This window comes from Sus scrofa, chromosome 8, assembly GCF_054392235.1.
Source record: "Sus scrofa isolate SSC_HxYL_T2T_F1_AM1 chromosome 8, Sscrofa_HxYL_maternal_Yorkshire_Landrace_v2.0, whole genome shotgun sequence".
NCBI lineage: Eukaryota > Metazoa > Chordata > Mammalia > Artiodactyla > Suidae > Sus > Sus scrofa.
This window is the reverse complement of record NC_139390.1, coordinates 141,015,153-141,036,600: the sequence shown is the minus strand read 5'-3', so window position 1 is coordinate 141,036,600 and position 21,448 is coordinate 141,015,153. Positions and strand designations below refer to the sequence as shown.

At 39.0% G+C, this 21,448-nt stretch overlaps 1 long non-coding RNA gene across 5 annotated transcripts in view; it reads left to right on the top strand.

Annotated features, from left to right (window-relative positions):
* The window catches only part of LOC106508464 (uncharacterized), a 315,434-nt gene that overhangs the window by 179,069 nt on the left and 114,917 nt on the right, over window positions 1-21,448 (top strand). The window lies entirely within an intron of this gene.

Sequence of the window (21,448 nt, the reverse complement as noted above, 5' to 3'; positions counted from 1 at the left end):
CCCACGTTTATCCAAGTGAGATGCCTGCTTTCAAAACCGAACCTTTCATCAATCCCCTATTAATTAGCTAAATGCTGCATCGGATTATGCGTTCGTGCCTGCCAGCAGGGCGGGCACATCAGGAGAGCAGAGCTCGTGGTCCTTGTGTCTCCTCCGCCAGCCTGGTCATTGGTATTCCAGGACCAGTCAGCTTACTGTAATTTGAAATTGGTCTGCCGTCCCATTAGGAATCCGCCCGATCAATACCAAGTGAATTAGAGTTTCAGTGATCTGATTAACTCCCCATTATATTCTACCCTGGCTGATTTAGAATGCATGATGAGACAGTATTCCAGTTTCTTTGCTTTATCCCAGTTTAAGTGAAATATAGACATCTAAGGAAGCAGTGCCTGTGCATTTGATTTGGCTCGGCTGTAATAAAGTCAAACACCATGAGTATCTCCCCTCATCAAGACAGTCTTAAGTGACTGAGCACTGCCTCCTGCCCGTGGCGAGGAGCCGTGCGTGGCGAGGGCAGAGGTAGGTGGGAGCCTCGCTGGCTGCTCACCCTCTTTCTGGCTCTAGCTTCCGAATGGGCTCCTATAAGGCATTTAACAGGGCGGTTTGGTTATTTGTCACATGATCAGCATTAGCATCGTTGTGACTGAAGCCCTTGGTCATGTGCTTGGAAGGCAGGCTGTAATTCTCTCCCAGAGACACAAGAGGTTCATGACAATAGTGTAACGAAACGCTGTGTCTTGATGACTGAAAACAAGCATTGTAGCCAGGCAGTCGGGCCAGGGCTAAGTGCTGCCCTTGGGAAAATTCTTGGTGCCCTTGGGGAGTGAATTTGGCCTCCACAGAAGCGAGACTGGCTTCTGTGCCCTGGCCAGGGCTTCAGAGAAATCTGAATGGACCTCAGTACATCAGCCTGTGTCTACAAGACGTTCAAAACATAGCATCTGAATAATGCAAGCAAAGGAACCACGCCCTGTAAAAGTGCACCTGTATTTCTTCCTCCTATGTTTGAATTTGGTTGGTCAAGCGCTTTTACTGTTAGAGGTTCTTAAATAATTGATTATTTTTTTAAAGTGAGAGATTTGTAGTGAATTTCTCAACTGCTTTTAATGTTACCCAGATGCTTTAAAAAATAAAAGCAGTGTATTTTAAAAATGGACCTGAACTATTGTAATGAAGTCTAATGTTGTTTCACTTGTGGTCCCAAAAATTCAGCAAGTCTTATATATGACTGTCAATGATAATTCATTCATATGGCCTTACACCAAGTATCATCCCACTTCCTCTTGGGAGTTACGTTACAATTTGGAATATTTTGCATGGCACCAGTGAAGACATTTGGCTGGACTTGATGTAATGGGATCTGCTAAGCCAGTTATGTAATACCTGGGTTGGAACTAGGGACGCAGAGTAGTGGAGTAACTTGGCATTGACAGATGCTCGCTGGATGAGAGGTTTGGTCAGCCTAGGGTCTTTTGAACTTATGACTGTTCTCCACCGTTGATCATTTTCAGCCGAATGTATTTCTGAATATCTTTTGTATTTTGTCTCTCATTTATGGTTCATGCAAGCTAATGACAGCAAAGTTATAATGGGGATTTACAAAGGGAAATAAGGTTGAAATATCCCAAATCAAAACATAGAAGAGATTATTCATCCTGGGCTTGGATCCTGCTGTTTACAGATAGGTTAATTTATTTGCCTCTTTAAGCCAAGGGTTTTTACATCAATAAAATGGAAATAAGTACTGTAAACATTATAGGATACTTTTATGGATTAAATACAGCAATGCATGTAAAGTATTTAGTGCTTAAGAAAAGCTCTGAGCTTCTTAGCATTTTCCTCTTCTTCCCAACCCCCCGACACGTTCAGACAATCTGTGACAACATTTTTCATGTCAGTCTCTGCTTTAAAATGGAACATTTTTAAAATCTTAAATTGAAAAGGAAAAGAAGTCTCAGGATAAATGAGTTGTGTCAGATATTTTTTATGCATATGATTTAAATGGAAAATTACTGGGATATTGCCAATCCTCTGAAATATCTCAAATTTCTCACCTGGGAAAAATTGAAGTTCCATAAAGAAATGATTCCAGCCGTATCTACAAGCAGAATGACCTGGAGCTCTAACTGATGATGAATACAAAGCCAACTCCGAGCCTCTTTGGTGAGACGAGGGCTTCCATCAGGGTTCAGAGGGTGCGGTTCAGCAGAATTGTTTCTGGATTTCTCTGGTCCTCACCGTCTTTTTCCATCCCCATTTTCTGACATATCATGACCATAGACGTGGTCCCTTCTTGGGTTTTGATTTGGTATTTCTACTCATAGATGGAAGAAGAATCTTCTTCCATTGCATTTCTGGTCAATTAAAAAAACTCCTAAGCTTTTATGACATCTACTTCTTCTTTTGTGATTATTTTGAAGCCTATAAAATGTAGCATTTATTTTCCCAACATAAATGCTCTTATAGTGATTTCCACTAATCATTCCACTATATTAACATCTTTTTGTATATTTATTGTATCATGTACATCATTAATTATCTTCCTAGCTGGTGTTCTTCAGTCACTGGTAGAACAGAGCACGCAATAGCACCAACACCCATCTTGCTTTCAGTCTTGAAATCCACATACTTGGTCATAGGGCTGAGCAAATATCTGCTTGTACTGGCATCTAGACCATATTTCTCAGTACTGCAAGTACTACTGCTACTTTTGCTGCAGCTGCTGCTGCTGCTACTACTGGGTAGTACTAGCGCCAGTACTAGTACTGCTACCACTACTACTAGTAGTACTACTAGTAGTATGGTGGATATCTTCCAGTTGTCCTTGCATACCTCCCCCTTCCTCACCCTGTTTTGTGTACTGGGAGGCTGGCCTGGATGGACCACGTTAGTGGACTCCTTAGCTCTCTGGCTTCTAATTGGGTTCACCCATGGTGCTGTTGGGTGGAGACAGGAAGGAGAAAGAGGGTTAAAATCAGGTATTTTTCCTCCTAGCTCCCTCCCTGCCAAATCCCCATGGTTTGGCTGCTTCTCTTGAGTCAGGTCCGTGGCTCCCGTAGGAAGATTTTATACATCTCATGATCATCGCACATTTTGTGACAATATGGACAGTTACCTTAAATCTACAGCTATTATATTAACATCAATTTATGTCTATTACAAATTACTGTTATAGATTTGCTGACTTGTACATAGGCAATGCATAAAAACATACATAAAATTTTATCATCTTTGGATCGCTGTATTTGATGACACCATGTTGTTGCATTTTAGTGATGGTTTGAATGCTTCTTGAAGCTCCGACATATAACCCGAATGTCACAATTAAGTTATTAACTGGATGGGAAAAATACTCATCCTTAGCACTTGCATGTTGCTTTTCATCATTAATGTGTATGACAAATAGGAGCTAATCAATAGCATAGCAGTGTATTCAGTAATGATCTTTTACTGTTGCTTGGTTCATTTCAGTTCAGAGGCCTTTGACTCGTAAGCCCATAAAACTGGTGACAAGTTTCAAGTTAACAGACAAGATTTATTTGAGTATGTCCCTCAGCACCCCTGTCTCTCCCATTGCTTGGATTTCCCCGCAGGATGTGAACCCCCAAAGGCAGAGGTTGTATTTATCTCTCTCTCCTCAGTGCTATAGGACCTGACACCTAGTAGACATTCCGGAAAGTTCTTGTAGAAAGAAGAAATGAATAGAAAATACAGCAAAATGATTGCGGTTGTTTCTGAAACCTACTGTAACAAACACCTGGGGGGGGGGGTGTTGAACTTTAATGTCAGATAGTTTCAATCTCCCTTTCAGTTGAAAAGAAGGGCCACGGTGTGAACCTTTTCGAAACTCATGCCACTCTTTGTTCAAAGCCACACAGTAGAGTGCAGCAATGAAAGGGATGCTGACGCCTTGTTAAGGGAGGCAGAAGCCTGCTCCTCTGCATTCACCACTTGCAGCAAAGCTCTGCTCCATTGCGCCTACTCAGCTCTCTGAGGTCAGGCTGCTAGAGCAGATCTTGGGGATTTTCACCAGCAGGGTGCCGAGCTGCCGTCACTCTTCTTTTGGTGCCTTGGATGTTGGGAAGAGCATTGAGTCTGTCCTGACTTTCGAAGAGAGGTCCTGTAGCTTTCCAAGGAGGCCACAATTCACGGCAGTGGCATGAGTAGCCTTGACAAGCATGATCTGTCATGAGGGGCTTCTGCCTCGTTGCTTGGCAACACCCACGTTAGGGAGCAGAAGTGTTTTATAAAGAGGAAAAAGAAGACCACGGCAAGGATAAAACCTGATGTGCAAAATATGTAATTACACTATTCAATATTTAAAAAAAAAAAAGACATCTCAGCTTCATAGGTCAGTTTATGTGTAAAGAATGACTGGAGACAAGTCAAACTGGTGTTGAATCAGAGTTAAAGAACAATCTTTGAGACAGTCCGGTCCGATGCCCTTTTTACAGATGAGGAAATTCTGACCCCAAAACATAAATGACTTGCTCAGTCACACGGCCAGAGCCATCTCCACTGTTTCCTCAGTACCATATTTATCTCCACAGTACTCAGTACTCAGTGCTCTATTTCAATTTCATCAGTGACTTTAGAATCTGACTTTGAATTACAGACACTATTCCCCCCAAATTAGTGAGAATTGGTTTTGTATTAACTGTGGTGACTCAGATAAGATATTCCTCACTTGACTAGCTCTAGTGATTGATCTCGCTGTGTTCTTGTGATAAAAGGTGAAAACGAAGCTTCTTCAGGAGTTCCTATTGTGGCTTCGTGAGTTAAGAACCTGACTAGCATCCGTGAGATTGTGGGTTCGATCCCTGGCCTTGCTCGGTAGGTTCAGGATCTGGTGGTACCAGGAGTGTGGCGTAGGTTGCAGATGCGGCTGGGATCTGGTGTTGTTGTGGCTCTGGTGTAGACTGGCAGCTGTAGCTCTGAATCAACCCCTAGCCTGGGAACTTCCATATGCTGCATGGGAGCCCCTGCATCCAAAATGAAGCTTCTTTAATTTAAACATTTATATATATATATATATAGAGTTGACTTACAATATTATATTAGTTTCAGGTGTACAACATAGTGATTCAATGTTTTTATAGGTTATATTTCATATAAAGTTATTATAAGACATTGACTATTTAGAATTTACTCTAATTTGGAAATAACTCAGACTCTATGATTTTAAAAAATAACTTAAAAATAGTTCTTCCCTCACGTGACAAGTAATGTCAATTTGGTTTAAAATAAGTAGGTTTAAAAAAAGAATCTGGTAATAAGGATTCTATCAACTCGTCTTCACTACTTGTAATTTATTCTCTTATTACTATACTTTCATTTTTATGAGACATCTTAATGTAATAGAGACCTATTTTAATTTTTGTTCAATAATAAATGTAACAAGATTGTGAAGCTGAGGTGCTGTAGAAAGAGCTGGAAGACTTAGAGGCAGAGCAATCCTTGCAACGACCAGTGAAGAATAGTAAGTGAAGCTCCCCACTAAACTCTGCTGGAGCCTTCCCTCCAATGACACTAAGAGAGGGTTTCAGAGAAGTCTTTTTCTGGAATGGAAAGAAAAACGGACAAGAGACATGATAGCTAAAAGGCAGCATGTAGGAATTCCTATTGCGGCTTAGCAGGTTAAGAACCTGACATGGTGTCTATAAGGATGCGGGTTCTATCTCTAGCCTTGTTATGGTGTAACCCTGTAGCTGCAGCTCTAATTCAGCCCCTAGCCCAGAAACTTCCATATGCCACAGGTGCAGCCCTAAAAAGAAAAAAATAAATAATAAAATAAAATGCAGCCTGTAGCTTTTTGGAAGATTGTAAAGGACCTATTTCATGAAGATGGAGTCAGAACCAGTGGGCAGGGGATAACTGTTTGACCGGGCATTACTCAGGAGGAATGTCTGGCCACCTGCAAGGGGTACAGAGTTTAGCAGAGTCTGAAAAGAGTCGGGGGGCTCATCTCACTACCTAGCTATCCCCTGGGGAGACGATCGACATTTAAATGGCTGAAGTTTGAATTGTGAAGACGTAGTAGCCAGTGATTAGGATGGAGTCAGAGTGTGGCCTGTAGAAGAGGCTCAGTTGACCAGGAGTGAATGAATAGTCTAAAGCCGGAGGAAGTAGTTGGAATTTTGTCTCAGAGCAGTGGATTTCCAGTGGAGGATGGCAAGAGCAACTGCATCTCTGGTTTGCACTGTGGAAAGTGGATCCGAGTTGGAGATGGGGAGGCCAGTTAGGAGGCTTTTGTTGATCCTTGAGTAAAGGCAGCGGCTACTTAATCAATTTTTGGATTATGACGTATTTAACATTTTCTGTTAATTTAAATACTTCGTATAACTATGCGGGAATAATTTGTGCTGTGTGTCTCAGATAAATTGAGAAGTGCTTTTACCATGCTAACTGGCAATATTATGAAATTAAGGCTTTCAAGAAAATACAGTAAAAGCTCATTTATCTAAGGTAGTGGGAACCATTATGAAAAGTTGGGTAACGTAGGGCCTGATTAAAACATGACACATGCATATTGTAAATGTTTTACCTAACCTGAAAATGGAAGTTCCCATTCATTTACCAGTCTTTCGGTCTAGAGCCAGACGCCTTTTCACTGAGTGTGGATCTTCTCATTAGAGTTATCTGTAGTACTTTTTTTGCATACATTAAAAACATAATGCATTTTTATGATATTCAAATTCTTTTTGGCTTGAGTGGAATGAGAAGTGGCAGAGCTTGGTGAAGCAGTTTGAAAAATTTGTGGTTGTTTTTCCAAGCGTTCATAGTTGCTTTTCGCACCTTTCATTTGATAGCAGTATTTTATTAGCTACTTGCCTTGATGGTTTTGTAAAGCAGTCGCCTTATTTTTAATAGTGCATTGGACACCTTGCATCATCTTGGTCCATTTGTCATTTCAGCTATTGTTGGAATCACAAGCATTTTGCAGGTATACACTGACAGTGTTTCGTCTCAACTGTACTGTTTACCAGGGTGTTTCTGGTTTTGTGTTTTTGTCTTTTTAGGGCTCCACCTGAGGCATATGGAGGTTCCCAAGCTGGGGGTCGAATCAGAGCTGCAGCTGCCGGCCTACTCCACAGCAACAGCAACACCAGATTCTTAACCCACTGAGCGAGGCCAGGGATTGAACCCGCAACCTCATGATTACTAGTTGGATTCGTTTCCACTGCTCCATAGCAGGAACTCCTACCAGGGTTTTTTAATGCCACAGCAGAAGGTGCCTTTGGTACGTCCTACCGAAACGTTCCAAACACGTGGGTTCAGCAACCTTTCGCAGGTGCAGGGGAGCCCCAAGGGAAACCTTTGAACAATGGGCATTGGGACCTGTAGATACATTTTCCGTGGCTTCTCAGGGGAGGCTTTGGAATTCAGCCCCAGCTGCTTCCTAGCAGTAACCTGCTCAGTAACACACCATCATCTGGACTTTGTGCTCTTTCTGGTTCTCCACTCTTCGGATCATACTGACTGCCGGCATGTAAACCCTTGTTTTAATCTTGACCTTCTGGGAGGCAAGTCAAACTAAGACACAGAAATAACACTTCTCCTTTTGGAAACTACGCTATTTTACCACATGTTTAGTTGTGTTACGTCTTTCTGACAAGTGCAACTGGTGTAAATTGGTTTGGAAACACACCTAACTGCCCTCGGTAAACATCCGCTGAAATGATTGGGAACAGGAGTAACAGGGAGGAGCCTGCCAGCTTCCAGCAGTCAGCAAGCCCCACTTTCCATGCAGCGTCTGCTTTACAGTGGGGCGAGGGGGCATCCGTTAATCTGGTTTCGTTATGTGGAGGTTGGGGAAGAAGTTTTCTATGGAATGTCATTCTGTAATTATTTTTTAATTTTTTAAATTTTTATTTTTTTGGTCTTTTTTTTTTTTTTTTTTTTTTTTTGCCATTTCTTGGGCTGCTCCTGCGGCGTATAGAGGTTCCCAGGCTAGGGGTCCAATCGGAGCTGCAGCCGTCGGCCTACACCACAGCCACAGCAACGTGGGATCCGAGCCACATCTGCAACCTACACCACAGCTCATGGCAACGCCGGCTCCTTAACCCATTGAGCAAGGGCAGGGACCAAACCCGCAACCTCATGGTTCCTAGTCGGATTCGTTAACCACTGCGCCACGACGGGAACGCCTGTCGTTCTGTAATTTATCAGAATTTATAAGATGCCTTTGCTAGTTGAGGGCAGGAGTGTGAAGGAGATGAAGTTTGTCTTTGGAGGTTTAATCTACCCTTGCTATGCTTTGTCTTTCTCAGAACTGTTCTCTGCATGCTTTGTCTTATCGGCGTTGGTTCTCAGGAACAACCAATACTCGTTTACTCTAAGGAATAAAGTACTAATGATGCTCCATGTGAAACCATCTCCCGTGTTCTCTTCCACACCTTCAGGAGGAGCTGCATTTTCGAATAAAACTATTATACTTCTAACTCAGCATTTAAAATATAAGTGAACACAGAGAAGAGGTATGCTTTGAGCTTGGGAGGGTGTGGGAGAAAGGAGAAGAAAACTTTCTGCTATTTTTAGAAATCGCATTATGTGGATGTTTCTTTATACCCATTGAACTTATAAAGGTGATTTTGCTCAAGGGGTTTCTGCTATCAATTCTTGTTTGCCCTCTTCATAGTTTTTTTACTTAGAGATCTCACTTGGAAATTGTTCTTAGAGCCCTCATTAGATAAAAATCTCTCATTGCTAGTTTGTTTTCTGTCATCTGGCTCAGAACCGATTGAAGTAATAAGAAGGTTTGATTTGGAAATTTTTAATAAAATAGCAAGTGCTTGTATCATGAGTCTTATGCACCAGACACTAATTTCTCACAAGAAACCTATGAGTACTATTTTAATCACTTCCTCGTCGGGGAGACTGAGGCAGAGAGAAGTTAAGATACTTGTCCCAAATCACCGCACGTTAATGTCAGAGCTGGCATTGGGCCCTGGTTTCGATCAAAAACAGATAAATGGGAAAAGTAAATGGAAAGTAGAAATATCTGAAAAAGTCCTGGGATTCCTGCATTTAAAAATAACTTTAGGATCATATGTGGAGGAAGTCCTACACCTGAGCCAGCTCAGTTTTGGGGCTGAAAGGGGCTCCCAGGGACAGTGCACTTGAATGCTTCCTGTAACTGCCTTCCAAGTGGATGTGCAAACCTCCCCGCAGAAGCAGAATCGGGTCTGGAGCAACCCCCGAAGAATGTGCTCAGAGAACACGTTCTCAGGAAAGCCGCTTCTGTGGGTGGGCTTCAGATAGAAATATGCTAATTAGTAATTTCCCAGTGTCCTCAGTAAGTGCCAGACATAATTGTCCTTCTGCAGCCTTATTCCAGCAATTGAGAGAGCTCACATTTCGTAGATTGTAGCAACTCCAAGAGGTACACCATACTCTGTGGTATGTTCTGAAATTCTGACTCTGCTTTACAGTGAGCTTTCTACTCCCTCCGTTTTTGTCAATAGCGTTTAGCTTTATTTATTTTGACCTGTATTCGGCTGAACATTCTATGTAAGAGAGATGCTGTTTAACAGAATGCAGATCAAAATAAATGCCCATTTTTTTTTCTCTTAGAAGGAGTTTTAGAATTATAGAAGTTCTGTAGTGACAAGTTTTGGCATTGATTTTTAACATAGTCTAGTCCCTGAGGATTTTGAAAGATTCGTTTCATAGGAGGAGTAACACACGCTGCGTTCACCATGACATCGTGGGTTGCTTTTTCTTTGCTTCATTTAATTCTCCTGTTTTTTTTTTTTTTAAGTTAGTGTAAAAATATTTAAGGCCTGACTTATTTATGACAACATCTTTGCACCAGAGTGTTCCTAGAGCTTTTGTTATATTTCCTGCTAAATCAGATAGAGCAGATATAATTGCCATCAACACTATAATTCTTAAGCTAGATTTTCTACCACACTGGCAAAAAAAAAATTATCTTCACCAAATTTTACACAGACCACAACTTATTTATATTTTATAGTTGTTTCTGAGAAACCTTTATGACATTCTGTTAATTAAAACTCATTCTGACACATGGGCTCTAATAGGAAACGCCAAGATTTTATCGCATGTATGCATTTACAGCTGTTTTGGTGCTGCCAGTGAACCATTAAGCTTTTCCAAGGTAAGTTTTATCACCCCACAATGCATCTGGGCTGCCCTGGACTTGGCTAAATATAGCATGGGACGGCAGCTGCTTTCTAGAGACCTCCAGTGAAGTATGCTCTCCTCTGTGTCCTGTCATTAGGAGCTTGGTGTTCTGGTTGTTGGGTACTCTGGATCCTTTCTAGCTAAAAATGGGTGATTCAATTCAGTTTTAATTTTTCCAGCTCCAATTCTTCAAATAGACGTTATCCTTATAAACTTATTCAGAGATTAAATGTCGGAACGTTTCACCTCTAAAGCTCTCCAAAGACAGGAAACATCAGCAGTGCATGCCTACCCTGTATGACGATGTGAAATTGATGAGAAATGACACCTTGTCCCGTTGACATTGCAGCCAGTGTAGCTGTGTCTTGGGATGTGGTTTTCTCTGTATATGATGGAGGTCATAAAAAATAAAAATACAAATGAGGCAAGAGCAACTGAGCTAGTTCATAAAAGCAGTGTTCTGTTAATTTAGTGACTCCGGAATGCTCATGTAATTATGCTACATTCTTCTGATCAGAAAATACTTGTTTGGAACTTGTCTGCACTGGGAATTTAAAGATGGGAGAACCTGAGACCCTGCCATCAAAAAACTCTTCAGTCTAATCACATTCTTATGACTGCTTGTATTTCTAGATACTAAAGTAATCTCATCTCCAGATAATCTTTTTTTTTTTTTTTTTTTTTTTTTGCTTTTTAGGGCCGTACTTGCAGCATATGGAAGTTCCCAGGCTAGGGGTCTAATCGGAGCTTCAGCTGCTGGCCTACACCACAGCCACAGCAACACAGGATCCGAGCCGCATCTGTGACCTACACCACAGCTCACGGCAATGCTGGATCCTTAAACGCCAGATCCTTAACCCACGGAGCAAGGCCAGGGATTGAACCTGCAACCTGATGGTTCCAAGTCAGATTCGTTTCCACTGCGCCATGACGGGAACTCCTCTCCAGATAATCTTATTTGAAGATGAGACTAGTAAGTTTGAACTAAATAGTTTACTGGATACTTGCTTATTAGTGAGATGATTGGCAATAAGCTATTTTGAAAATTATGGACAATATCAGATTTGGTTTAGAGGAAGGTTCTGAAAACTGGTAGTCATTATTGGCCTGTAGGTATTTTACTTGGTATCCGCAGGGAGGTTTTTGGTTTGTCTATTTGTCTGGAAATACCTTTATTTGGCTTCACCTTTTTTCCATACAAAGGTTTGTTCGGCTACACGGTCCTTCCCACAGATCCCACTGCCAGCCTTTGTATCTTTACAAAGTCTCCCAACCCTCTACTGATCAGATCCCACCTTTGGAGACCTGCTTCCAAGCACCAGTGAACAGCGAAGGCCTTGAAGGGACTTTTCTTGGCCCTCTTCTCCTACCCTCTTGCTCCAAGGAAAGCCCTGCATGCCCCAGGGGACCTCCTTTACTTGTGTACTAACCCCCATGTACCACTTGCATGTACTTGGCAAAGACATAGCTGGTGGGATGCGTGCAGACTTGCTCTAGCTCCTCAGAAGTCTAACCTGTAATCCCAACCCACATACAACTGTTAAAAGTTTGTGAAAAGCTTGACTGGTTTCTCCTCCCTGCGGCCTATGGCAGGCGCTTCTTTTACCTGCTAATTTATCATGTATGAAAGTAGCTGGACATCTCTCTTGACCTAGGAAGGGCACATCATCTCATTCAGGTTCCTTAGTGTTCTCAACTCCCTGATGATTTAAAAACAACAGCAAACCTATGATTTTGTAGCTTAGCCATCTTGTCCTAGTTATTAAATTAGGAATAAAGGTGCCTTGTGAATTTCTGATATCCTAACCAGAAGCCCTCTACTGTGTCCAGACATTTTAGATGAGTTACCAACACTAAAAATCTTGAGAGATTTACATAGCAATCTTATTTTGGGTTTCTTTTAAGACATAAGATGTTCTGGCAAGAGTGGGCCTAGATTTTTTAGCAAACATAGCAGGAGCTGAGTAATGGCTGCCCCATTCATATGAAGGAATTGTAGTTTTCATCTATTCCTTTACAGGAGAATGCTTCATAGTATTAAATAACACCTAGGCAGATAAAGAAGCAGAAAGGTATGCAGTAAGTATTTTGTTTGAGCTCATATAGCATATTATGTTGGGCCATTTAACAAGCTCCTAGTGTGGTTTCTCCATGTGACAATATTCCTCTTGATATTTTTCGAGAATGATGCATTCCTCTGTCCTTCTTGTGGGTTTATTTACTAATGTTAAAATCTATTTATAAAGGCAAACTTTCTCTTTCAAAGCAATAATTTTCCTTCACTGAGTGAAACTATTTGTCGAAATGCGTTATTTCCCCAAAGCTTAATGAGATTTTTCTGACAGACATTTCTTTTTTTACAAAAGTCTTTTGTTTAAGTGTGTGTGTGTGTGTGTGTGTGTGTGTGTGTGTGTAAGCATGTGTTTCTTAGCAATAAAAAGACTATGACTGGGACTTTTTTTGGTCATTGTTTGAAAGAAAGGGGATAAGAGCCAGAGAAAATAAAATAGTAAAATGTATATTTAATAAGGTATGGGAAAAATCCTTAAAACTCAGTCGACACACTCACTGATATAAAAATTGCACTGTCAGTTTAAAGACATTCACTTGCACAGTGTATCAAGGTCTATAGAGAACAAAAGCACTAACTCCATTCTTTCCTTCCTTCCCTTATTCTTTCCAAGATGCATTTGCTATTTGCCAGGCACCTTGCTGGGCACTGGGTGTGTAATGCAAAGCCAGTAAGATCTAGGTTTTGCACTTACGGATGCCAAAATGGATTTCACCCTTGGGAATATTAAATAAGCAGTTACTAAAATGAGTGAGGTTATATCATGTCTAGTGTACGATGGAAGCCCATTACATGGGTCTCACTATTGCTACCCTAGAAAATGGCATATGCCAAAGTTAAAATTAGAAACTATGTACAAGAGAGTAAGTTGATCATGAGGGTTCAAAGTTGACAAATCATGAATAAGCCTGGGGGTTTAGACCTCCTGGGTATTTAGATTCATTTCATCGGAAGCACACACTGAGGGTCTGTGGAATGCCTTAGAATAGGACAAACTAGATGCCATTATGTTCGAGTTCGTACCCTCAGGTAACCTTTGAGCACCCCCGATTTCTAACTGTAGGCTGTCTTTTCTCACGCACGCCGTGGGTCATCCTTTTCTCCAATCAGTTCCGGGTCACAAAATCTATACGCATTTGATGCTTGTTCATTAAAGCTGTAAGTATGATTGCAGAATATTTATAAATTCGTGATAACTTATTTCATATCTATGAAAATGACTCTGGAATGATTTTTTTTTCCCCTAGCTTTTTCCTTTTTAGGAAGATAAATTTGAACTACATAAATTTCATTAACCAAAGTCTTGCGGTGTCACGAGGTGTGACAAAATCATATAAATTATTTATTTAATGTTGCTGTGTACCCCACTTTTTGTTCTTTTGGAAGCAGTCACCTTGAGAAGATCTCTTATTTCAGTGAATACCGTCTTGGATTTCCTTTTCAAGCCTATCACATGTTCTCTTGAATATCCTGAATGGTAGAATATTTTTATTTGTGGAGGATAGATTTTCCTTCTTGAAACCAACCACACATATTTAAAATTCAGGGCTATTCAGTAGTACAAAGTAACAATATTTGGGAGTGTGAGGTTATTTATTCTGTCCCAGAGCAGCTGTAACTGTACAGGCAGGAGATTTGGTCTGTGGTTAATCACCTCTGAAGATAATTTTTAAGGAGGAGCTCTAGAAATCATTCACTGTGCAAGAATATATATGAAAGTCCTCTAAGAGTACTGTGTTGAAGAACAAGAATCATTTCAATATATAAGTTTTTGTATATTTATTGAAAATCTGCTTTACCAGAGGGAATTATTGTAAGCCTCAAAATAATTAAAATCCCCCCCAAAAATTGCATAGTCTAATAGTTTATTTGGTAGCACAGTGTGGTATTATACGCAAGGGCAGCAGTTTGTAAAATAAATGATATATATTTTTTTGTTTGTAGATTTTTGTGTTTGTTATGTAAAAATAACTTATCTAGATGTGTTGCTTTCAGATTAAGAATGTGCTATGATTCACTTCTAAAATATGACATATTCTTGAAGTACTTATGGTTAACATTTTTGGAATTTTATATATATTTTCAAAGTGTATCAAGAGTTTATAGAAAGCTTTGGGAGGCAGGCAGGGCACTAGTGAATTATACACAGTGAGCTATTCAATCAACTTTGAATAACTATCTCAGGCTGGACAGTATCTGATTTATTAGAAGCAAATGACAGAACAAAATGGCATTGGTCTTGGGGCTAGAGAAACCTGTTTCAATCCCACTTTAACACAAACTAACGGATTATCTGTAGCCTCACACAATTTTCGGTCCTTGTTTTCCATTTATACACACACAGACACACACACACGGACACACACACAATAATGCCCATCTTATTTGTCTAATGTATGTAATGGTTCTGGCATCTAATGGGCTCAACACATTAGAGTTATTTTAAGAGGTGATAACATCTAAGAGATGATACAGGAAAATAGGAATTACCTTTTACATACTTGTAATTTCCCTATAATTAAGAAAAAAGTTGTTAATATTCACCAATGCCTACCATGGTGCTGGTGGATAATTAATGGATACTCCCAAAAGTTTTGGATTCTGTTTCCAGACCAGAACATGGAAACATGGAATATCTAATCTCAAAAGTGGCAGTTGATAGTCATTATAAAGTAAAAATATTTTTCTGGGAGAAGGTACAATTTTTCCTTGAGATCTAAAATTAAACCTCATTAAGAGAAGTTCTAATTTTTATGTGTCTGTGTAGACACGAACACTCTAAAGTTCTCTTAATGTCTGACTTTTTCAAAATAAATCTTATTGGCCTCTAGGTGACCTACGATGTGTGAGTTTCAGGTGTACAGCAATGTGAATCAGTCGTACATATAACACATATCTGCTCTTTTTCAGATTATTTCCCCGTATAGATTGTCATAGAGAATTGAATAGATTTCTCCAAGCTGTATCATAGGTCCTTGTTACTTTTGTATGTAGCTGTGTGTATATGCCAGTACCAACCTCCTAACCCATCCTTCCTTCAAAATATCTGACTTCCGAATCATTGGTATTATTGCTGTGCTGTAGGAATGAGTGTGTTTACTTTGTTTTTGTAATATATCAGTGTATGAGGGCCAGATGTTTAAATTCATTTTTTTGGTGAGTGTGTTAAAGAGATTATCATCCCTGTAAATAATCTCTAGGAAAGTTCTCAGACCCTGCTTCAATAAGAAAAAGCCTTGTTTCTCTTTACCAAATCAAAGGAAAGGGCTTTTTATTATATGAGAAATATAGCCTTGCATTCCAGTAGAGAAAACAGGCAATCACCTTTTGATCCCTTGTGTGGATGCCCAAGTTTGTAAATTTAATAAAAAGATAAAAAATGTGGCAGTGTTTTTATCTGAAGCAATAAACTCTGATTAAATCTTGCCCGTTTGATGCTAACGATCTTTCTTGGTAGCATGAAGGTGAGTGAGAGCTTTGGACAAGATAATAGCGACAGACAAATGTGAAAGAATATGAAGTTTTAAAGAGCCTTTCAGAGCACTAAAGAGTTTAGGAAATTAAAATAATCAGTATGGCTTTTCATGCTTCTCAATAGTCTTAACTGCTTAGGTTCATTCACTTCTCTGTCATTGAGTAAATCTATCTCCTCCACTGAAATGACTGTTCCTTAGTCTGTAATGATTATCTTTCATGTTCCTTTTTTATTAATTCTTAAAAATAAAGACAGGCCAGAAAGTAATATGCATATTATCTGTTGAGTCTCACAGGATGCCAGTCAGCTAAACCTTATTGCTTTTACAACTAATGAGATGAGTTTGGGAAAGGAGGGATGTAGACAGGAATTTATAATAACATATTAAAATTTTGGTTTTGTCATTATGTTGAGCAGAGGCTATGGTGTAACAGAAAACTAATTGTTACTATAAGATGTTACAGATGCTTGGCTAGGGAGACACATCCTTAAATTATTAATGTCTAACAGGGATCTTAAAAATCAGAAACCTTAAATGTAATGCTTTATATTAATAGATATTTAGTGTAATTCAGTCTAGTTTATATATGTGTGTTTATACATAAGTGCAGAGTGTGGTAAGGTCTTCAGTTAGAATAAGTGTTAACTAGTGTTGAGATTAATTTATGTCAGTCCTGTTTGTTAGTTTATATCTAACACATATGCATTAGGATAACATTTTGACAAGGAAGTGAGGATTTGGGTTATCATTATGGAGAGGCGGCAGTGATGGCCGTATTGGTTTTGTTTTAATCATTTGTTCTGGAGTTCCCGTTGTGGCACAGTGGTTAACAAATCAGACTAGGAACCATGAGGTTGCGGGTTCAGTCCCCGCCCTTGCTCAGTGGGTTAATGATCCGGCGTTGCCGTGAGCTGTGGTGTAAGTTGCAGATGCGGCTCGGATCCCGCGTTGCTGTGGCTCTGGCGTAGGCTGGTGGCTGTGGCTCCGATTCGACCCCTAGCCTGGGAACCTCCATATGCCGTGGGAGCGGCCCAAGAAATGGCAAAAAGACAAAAAAAAAAAAAATCATTTGTTCTGGTTAATGCTAATAGTAATCAAGGAATTCCATATTTTACCTAATTTCTGACTTGAAGTGTAGCTTATATTTTTATTTAGATACTAAACTGACCTGGCTTCCTTTAAGGTTTCATGGTTGTAGTTGTATTAAAACATATTAGTTCAGCACAGCTTTCAAAAGTGCACCCTCTGTTAGATAAAGGGTGCCATAATGGCTTCTGGAATGATCTATTATTTTTGGCATATAAAAAGAAGTTATAATGCTGTTCTTTAAAATTTATGTTTCATAATAAAATGAATAATTCATTCACTCATCCACTGACAAGCAGAATACTTAAATTAATGTCTCAAAGTAAAAAATCAGCACCAAACCAAAAAGCTAGGATTGGAGGTAGAGAAAGAAGCCTGGCTATTAGGATATAATACATTTTCAGAAGATAACCGTAATATAAAATGAGTCTGAAAGTCATTTATAAAGAACAGGATATTAAAAGCTATAAGAAAAAAAAAAGACCATTTATCTATTTGTGTACTATTTTGAAGACTTGAGCCAAATGTTTCATCAGTTCTTTGGGTGCCTTCCAATAAATTGGGCAGGGTTTGTGTGTGTGTGTGTGTGTGTGTGTGTGTGTGTGTGTGTGTGTTTGTAGGGAGTGGGGGGAGCAGAAACATATTTTTCCTTTGAGCTTGGTTTATCTAAACTTTCATTCATTAATGACAAATGCCTGTCAAGCAGGAGATATGTATAAAGCAATCTGCCAGGCAATACAATGTATATACAAAGGTATTTAAAGATTTACAAGTGGAGGTGACATACCTAGGTGAACTCAAGACATTAATTTTTTTTAAATAATTCTGAAGCAAATATTAAAATGAAATTAATTTATTGATGACTAATTAATGATTTATAAATAAATCTTATTCACTGTTACCTTTTTATATGAGCAACAATGCATTATTACCAGGATTTTATCCACGTAATAATGATAATAGCCAAAATGTATGTACCTAGGCATTGTTCCATGCGTTTTACATTCACTTATATGTATATAGTAGCCTGTGGAACAGGTGCTCTTGCTATCTTCATTTAACAGAGGAGGAAACAGAGGATCAGAGGTTATATAACCTGCCTAGGGTCTTACAGGTAGTAAGGGTGGTCAGCCTTAGTCAGAGCCCAAGTCTTCTGATACTGAAATGACATAAATGCAAAAACAAGAAAAATCTCAAATCGGCAACCTAACCTACCACCTTAAAGAATTAGAAAAAGACAAGCAAAACCTAAAGTCAGCAGAAGGAAGGAAATCATAAAGGTCAGAGAGGAAATCAATAAAATAGAGATTCAGAAAACAATAGGAAAAAAATCAATAAAACCAAGAACTAGTTCTTTGAAAAGGTAAACAAAAGTGACATACCTCTGGCCAGATTCACCAAAAAGAAGTGAGAACCCAAGTAAACAAAATAAGAAATGAAAAAAGGAGAAATACTGATATTGCAGAGATACAAAAAAAAAAAAAAAAGAATACTATGAACAATTCTATAGCAACAAATTTGATAACCTAGAAGAAATGGACAACTTTCTAGAGACATACAGCCAACCAAAACTGAATCAAGAAGAGACTGACCACTAGAAATGGAATAAAAACACTCTACAAACCAAAGTCCTGGATCCGATGGCTTCACAGGTGAATTCTTCCAAACATGGAAAGAATTTATAGTGATCCTTCTTAAACTCTTCCAAAAGACTGAAGAAGAAGGAACACTCCCAAGACATTCTATGAAGCCACCATCACCTTAATACCAAAACCAGATGAAAATACTCTCAAAGAAAAAAATTATAGGCCAATATCTTTGACAAATATAGACACAAAAATTCTCAACAAAATTTTAGCCAACCGAATCCAACAACACATAAAAAAGATCATACAGCATGGCCAAGTGGGGTTCATCCCAAGTTCATAAGGATGGTTCCACATACACAAATCAATCAATATCATAACCGTATTAATGAAAGATAAGTCAAAAAGCACATGATCATCTCAATAGATTCAGAAAAAACATTTGACAAAATTCAACATCCATTCATGATAAAAACAAAAACAAAAACAAAAACTCTTACTGAAGTAGGTATGGAAGGAACATACCTCAACAAAATAAAAGCCATTTATGAAAAACCCACAGCCAATATAATACTCAATGGAGAAAAGCTGAAAGCCTTCTTGCTAAAATCTGGAATAAGACAAGGATGCCTACTCTTACCACTTTTATTCACATAGTACTGGGAGTCCTAGACGCAACCATCAGACCAACAAAGGAAATAAAAGGTATCCAAATTGGAATAGAAGAGGTAAAATTGTCACTCTTCAGATGACATGATACTATATATACAGAAAACCCTAAGCACTCCACACAAAAACTATTTGAACTAATCAAAGACTTCTGCAAAATTAGCAGGGAACAAGATTGACATTCAGAAATCGGTTGTATTTCTGTATACTAACAATGAAATGTTAGAAAAGGAATATTTAAAAAAACTTTTAAAGTTGCACCAAAAAATTACCTAGGAATAAACCTAACCAAGGAGGTGAAAGCCTCATATGCTTAGAACTATAAAACATTAATAAAAGAAGTTGAAAAGGGTTCAAAGAAATAGAAAGATACCCCATGCTCCTGGATTGGAAGGATTAATATTGTTAAAATGGCCATATTACCCAAAGCAATCTACAGATTAATGCAATCCCTATCAAGTTACCCATGACATTTTTCACAGAACTAGAACAAATAATCCGAAAATTTATATGGAACCATAAAAGACCCAGAATTGCCCAAGCAATCCCAGGAGGTACCAGGCAGGGCAGGGGGAGGCAAGCAGGAGACATAAGTTTCCCAGACTTCCAGCAATATTACAAATTGTAATATTGTCTACAGTAATCAAGACAGTGTAGTACTGGTACAAAAGCAGGCATATGGATGAATGGAAGGAATAGAGGGCCCAGAAATAAACCCAGACACCTACAGTTAATTAATCTTTGACAAAGGAGACAATAATACAAAATGGGAAAAAGTCTCTTCAGCAAGTGGTGCTGGGAAAACTGGACAGCTGTATGGAAATCAGTGAAACTAACTAGAACACACTCTTACCCTATGCACAAAAATAAACTCAGAATGGCTTAAAGATTTAAATATAAGACATGACACCATAAAACTCCTAGAAGAGATCATGGCAAAACATTCTCTAACATAAACTATACAAATATTTTCTTAGGTCAGCCTCCCAAAGCAATAGAAATAAAAATAAACCAATGGGACCAAATCAAACCTAACAAGATTTTGCCCAGAAAGGAAACCATAAGTAAACAAATAAACAACAACCTATGGGATGGGAGAAAATTGTGAATGATGCAATCAGCAAGGTCTTAATCTCCAAAATATACAAACAACTCGTACAACTCAACAGGAAAAAAAAAATTGAAAAATGGGCAAAATAACTGAATAGACATCTCTCCAAAGAAGACATACAGATGGCCAGTAGGCACGTGAAAGAAAAGATGCTCGACATCACCGATTATTAGAGAGACGCAAATCAAACTGCAATGAGGTACCACTTCACACCAGTCAGGATGGCCATCATCAATAAGCCATTATCTACAAAAACAGATGCTGGAGAGGGTTTGGAGAAAAGGGAACCCTCCTACGGGATGTAAATTGGTACAACCACTATGGAAAACAGTATGGAGGCACCTTAGGAAACTAAATATAGAACTACTGTATGATCCAGCAATCCCACTCCTGGGCATCTATCCAGACAAAACTACAATTCAGAAAGATACATGCACCCATATGTTCATAGCAGCACTATCCACAATAGCCAAGACATGGAAACAACCTAAATGTCCATCGAAGGATGAATGGATTAAGAAGATGTGATAGATATATACAGTGAAATAGTACTCAGCCATAAAATGAACCAAATAATGGCATTTGCAGCAATATGGATGCAACTAAAGATTATTATACCAAGTGAAATAAGTCAGAAAGAGAAAGACAAATACTGTGTGATATCACTTCTATGTGGAATCTAAACTATGGCACAAACTAACGTATCTACAAAATAGAAACAGACTCACAGACATAGAGAACAGACTTGTGGTTGCCAAGGGGGCAGGGGGAAAAGAGTGGGGTGAAGTGGAGTTGTCAGAAGTAGACTATGCCATTTAGAATGAATAAGCAAAGAGGCCCTACTGTACAGCAACAAGGAACTATATCCAGTCTCTTGGGATAGATCAGGATGGAAGATAATATAAGAGAGAGAGTGTATATATGTGTGACTGGGTCATTTTGCTGTAGAGCAGAAATTGGCACAACATTGTAAATAAACTACTTTAATAAAAAATTAAAAGAAATGATGTAAATGTAGGCACTGCTGTTTACTTGGAATTGAGTTGGTATTTTTCCCTGACAATGTCTAGTGGACATTCTAAGATACTAGAATTGTGAGGACATTTTTAATTTGTTTTCCTAGTTTCTTCTGAGTTCTCAGTAGCAATTTCCATGTACTTAGAGTCAGATCAAGGAACTCAGACCTTGTTTAGAAAGGAAACGACATGAGTATGAAAGTATCCCTTTTGGGAGTTCCTGTCATAGTTCAGCAGTTAGCGAACCTGATTGGCATCCATGAGAACGTGGGTTCGATCCCTGACCT